Source organism: Hypanus sabinus, unplaced genomic scaffold (assembly GCF_030144855.1).
Source record: "Hypanus sabinus isolate sHypSab1 unplaced genomic scaffold, sHypSab1.hap1 scaffold_301, whole genome shotgun sequence".
Classification (NCBI taxonomy): Eukaryota; Metazoa; Chordata; class Chondrichthyes; order Myliobatiformes; family Dasyatidae; genus Hypanus; species Hypanus sabinus.
The window spans coordinates 471,768-476,221 of record NW_026781164.1 but is presented as its reverse complement, the minus strand read 5'-3'; the positions used below and the strand labels follow the sequence as shown (position 1 = coordinate 476,221).

The 4,454-nt window shown below is 45.5% G+C and overlaps 1 non-coding gene across 1 annotated transcript; it reads right to left on the bottom strand.

Moving 5' to 3' along the window:
* Positions 1-3,688: 3,688 nt before the first annotated feature.
* trnap-cgg (transfer RNA proline (anticodon CGG)) lies at positions 3,689-3,772 on the bottom strand. Its single transcript is given in 2 exon segments — positions 3,689-3,724; positions 3,737-3,772. It is a non-coding gene; the product is annotated as a tRNA-Pro (tRNA).
* Between the last annotated feature and the right edge of the window lie 682 nt (positions 3,773-4,454).

The window sequence follows — 4,454 nt, the reverse complement described above, 5'->3', positions numbered from 1 at the left end:
TTGGCCAGCCCTGGACTTAGGTCGCTCTTGTTTACTGCGAGTGACAGGGTCGAGGACTATTATCGTCCCTGACTTTTTTCTGCCAGTGATGTTTTTGGGGACTGCTATTGTCGCTATTATTTTATTTTTGCTGCAGGGGAGGTGACAGTTTGGGGATTGTGAGATTTGTTTAATTTCCTTTTTCGTGCCGGGGTTGATGTCTGTCCTTACATCAACACCCATGGTATGTCTGTATTCAGTTGTTGTACGGAACAGACAAATATCAAATTTGTATTGTACATGCAGCCTTTGAGAATAATATTAACCGTTTGCACCTTTCTCTTCTCCTCACTCGCGCCACTGCAGTTCCACTTACTGCATGGAATACTCATACGTCTAATTTTAGATTCTCACTCTCAGACTGCAGGATAAAATCGATCACATTACAATCACTGCCTCTGAAGCATTCCTGTTTACTAATCTACCTGGTCAAAGCACAACACAACACACAATCCACAACTGCCTTTTCCAAATGGGCTCAATCACAATGTACTCTAAAAAACCATTCAGTAGGCTTTCCCAAACTACCTGCATATTGAGATCCTACAAAGAACATAGTAATATTGTCATTTTCACATGCCTTGTGCGTCTCCCGTTGTCATTTGTACTCAAAGTCGACTGCTAGAGGTCCGCACATAAATCCCATCCTCTAATCCTATGTTAACTCTCACTAAGGATTTTTTAAAAATTTTCTGTACATCACTGTAAATTACAATAAATAAAATAAATAGGAATTTTAAAAGGGAATTGTTAGGGAGAGTTCATGTGTTGAGAAATGTCTAAGCTGAGCAGAAAAAGCTCATTTTAATAAAAATGTGATTTTCTATTTTCAGACTCCTCTCCATCCACCACCCCACGCCAACCCCCCACTCCCCACCCCCGTGGGTAGAAATAAGCAGAGGGCATGATTAGTCACCAACCCACGCCACACTCCCCCACTCCCCACCCCCGTGGGTAGAAATATGCAGAGGGCATGTTTGGTGAAGGCCCTGAATAATGCACCCAGCCTTCTTTTGGCACCGTATTGAGAACATGTCCTCGATATTGGCGAGGCGTGCCCGTCACTACAGCACTCTGCCCTTTCTTTCCATCCTACGCATTGGAGCCCCGCCCCACGCCAGACTGTGACGCAACGACTGACAACGCTGTCCACGTACGCCCACAAAAATGTATTTGATTCTTCGACAGCAATCTAACTCGCATTAATGAACAATTATGACGTCTGAACGGTGACCGCGTCAGCATGTTGGGACCTGGATGGATCCGCTGAGATGTCGACGCCCAGGAACCTGAAGATATTCACCCAGAAGACCATAAGACCATAAGACAAAGGAGCAGAAGTCGGCCATTCGGCCCATCGAAGTTGTTCCGCCATTTCATCGTGAGCTGATACAATTTCCCCTTTAGTCCCATTCCCCCACCTTCTCACCATAACCTTTGATGCCCTGACTACTCAGAAACCTATCAGTCTCTGCCTCAAATACACCCAGTGACCCGGCCTCCACTGCCGCCCGTGGCAATAAATTCCATAGATCCACTGTTCTGAACCTCCAGTGAGGATTTGCGTCTGTTCACCTGACGCATTCTCCCTGGAGTACAATTAATTCCCTGGTATTACTAAAATTGATGAGAAGGTTGGTGCTTTGACTCCACTCAACCAGCATATCCATCTGATGCTGAGACGCCTATTGGTGTCATCACAAACGGGATTGCATGCAGAGTCAACATAAAACATGTGTTCCTTCAAGTTCCGAGTGCAGCATGGGTAGCAGGGTAAGTCACCGCCTCCTCGATGCTTCACCGTCCCAGTCATTGATCAGCAGTACAGTCAACGCAATGGCTGTTCCTCCGGACTACCCGGTGTGAGTGACTATGAGTAATCTGTCCTTGGTCGTTGCTGAAATGATTCAGTGTCGTCAGAATGGAGCAGCCAGCAGCGTCACAGGGAACGACACTCTTCAGAAAGGGTTTGCACATTTCACTGCAAACGCACTTTCACGTGATTGGTTTCAGCTCGGTATGTTGTCAGACATTCCTGGTATTCGTCTCAGGGTTGGCTTGAAATTACTGATCACATCCGTAGACTCCAAACAGAACAGAACCTAGTCGCGGTGTGAAGGCTTGCCTGGCTCAGTAACTTGGAGAGCGAAACTGGCTGGAGATAGGAGTTAATGCTTTGACTCTTGGTAGGGTCACTCATGCCAAACAAGTCAAATGGTAGAGGGCAGACTGAGAGTGTTCCCCCGCACCCACAAATTCGAGGATTCAGCTCAGAGATATTAATCCGAACTGGTCAAAGAAAACTTCAGTGAAACGAAAATGAAGAGTCCGTATACATATGTATCTGTCGGTATTTCTGAATCGCTACCCGGGACTTGGCAGGGAATTGCGCAAACCTGGAGGAAGCTAATGACACGGTGAATGAATCCCTGAACGTCGCTGACTGACAGGGATGGAGGATCTTCACTGCGGCCCCAACAAGCCAGCGGCGAGACTGGTAGTAACTTATGAAATTAGTCAGCTCCGCCCTGGGGACAGGCCTCCGTTGTAACCAGGATATCTTCATGTAGCGGTGACACAGAGAGGCGGCGACCATCATTAAGGACTTAATCACCCAGGACGTTCCTCTTCTCACTGTTACCATCAGGAAGGAGGTACAGAAGCCTAAAGCCACACACTCAGCGATTCAGGAACTAATTCTTCCCTTCTGCCATCCAATGTCTAAATGGACATTGAACCTATGAACACTGCATCATTCTTCTATCTGTTTTACTCTATTTTTAATTTAACAATTTAATGTGTATGTTTACTCTAGTTGAATATTTGATTGATTTTCATTTCTATATGTATCATGTATTGATTGCACTGCTACCGCTAATTTAACAGACTTCTCGACATCTGTCCGAGATATTAAGCCCGAATCTGATTCTGATTCTGAAGTAAGTCACATCCGTAAGACAGATGCTGGTGTAGATCGGAACTGAGACTCTCAATCCGGATCAGCAGAAAATGAGTTCGGTGCGAAGATTCTAGTTCTCGAAATCCCAAGCGTTTGGCACAACAATGTGACCGGAGTGAGCAGTTTCGCTTGTCACCTAATTTCTGCCCGCACCGACTCGAAATCCTGTGAAATGTATAAGCCGATATTGTATGCAAGTTAGAGGCACCTGTGTCCTGGTCGGAAAAAGGGAAGTGGTTAAACTATGTAAGTTCACTTGCCAGTTTCTCGTTCTTTGACATTAATGTCTACAGCGCTAATCAACATGCAGACCCATCGTTTTCCAAAGACTGCTGCGCTGTTTCCATTTTACACGTATTTCCACAACAGAGTGTAACAGCAACACAGTCTCCCAACTCCTACTCTGACTTCCTGAGGCCAGCGTGCCGAACACCTTTCCCAGTCTCTCTGCACATGAGACGGGTTTCAGCAAACTATGCCCTTTTACCTCTCTCTCTCCCTGCTGATTTGCACTCCCCGGTGCTCTATCATTCCTCAGCTGGTTTGACATTCCAAAATATGACACTTCAAACTTACCTGCCTTGAAAACTATTTCCAATTCCTTCTTCAGTGTTTCTGTTTGACATTGCCAATTATCCAGAGCGTCAATACAAAAGTCGTGAAGCAAATCGCTGATAATTTCCAGTAACGGGGCTCGTCCGGGATTTGAACCCGGGACCTCTCGCATGTGCTATTCCACCCGAAGCGAGAATCATACCACTAGACCAACGAGCCCGCATTTGCAGATTGCGTCACAACTGAACTCCGAAGCCATTTAAATTTAATTGGTGGAAAACCCATTGTCCTTTCCGTTGTTGAGAGGAGAGTCTGATGTCAAAATATGTTGGGCCCGTATTCCTTTGAGATTACAAGAGTATTCGTTACTTGATTCAGTCAAAATAAGAATATAACGGACCCTGATGTATTGCACGTCAGAATGCGTTTGCCAATGGAAGGGACCCAATCAAAGGACACTAGTTCAAAACGCAAACTCCAAGCATAGTTTTTTCACATAAGGTGATGCTTCTCAGAAATTTCCTGTCCCGGCGGCAGGTGGACGGTGGATAATTAGATTTATTCAGGCGCGTATACAGAAGTATTTTGTTCCATGAACAGCGGAGACGTTTGATAAACGGCACACAATAAGAAATTTATTCAGGACAAATTTTCACACGTCGATGCTGTCTGGCCCGCTGAGTTCCTCCAGCATGTTGTGTGTGTTTCGCAAGTTCGTCTAACATTCTGCTGATTATCCTTTCACTGACAAGCATTGTTCCGTCACGTGACCTTCGAACTCATGTCACGTCACCATCCGACTTTACTATCTGCATTTACCTCTTTTCGGTGTACTCACAAGAGGATTCCAATTCAAACTGTAAAATCTACCATCCACATTCCCACATTCCACGCCATCGCC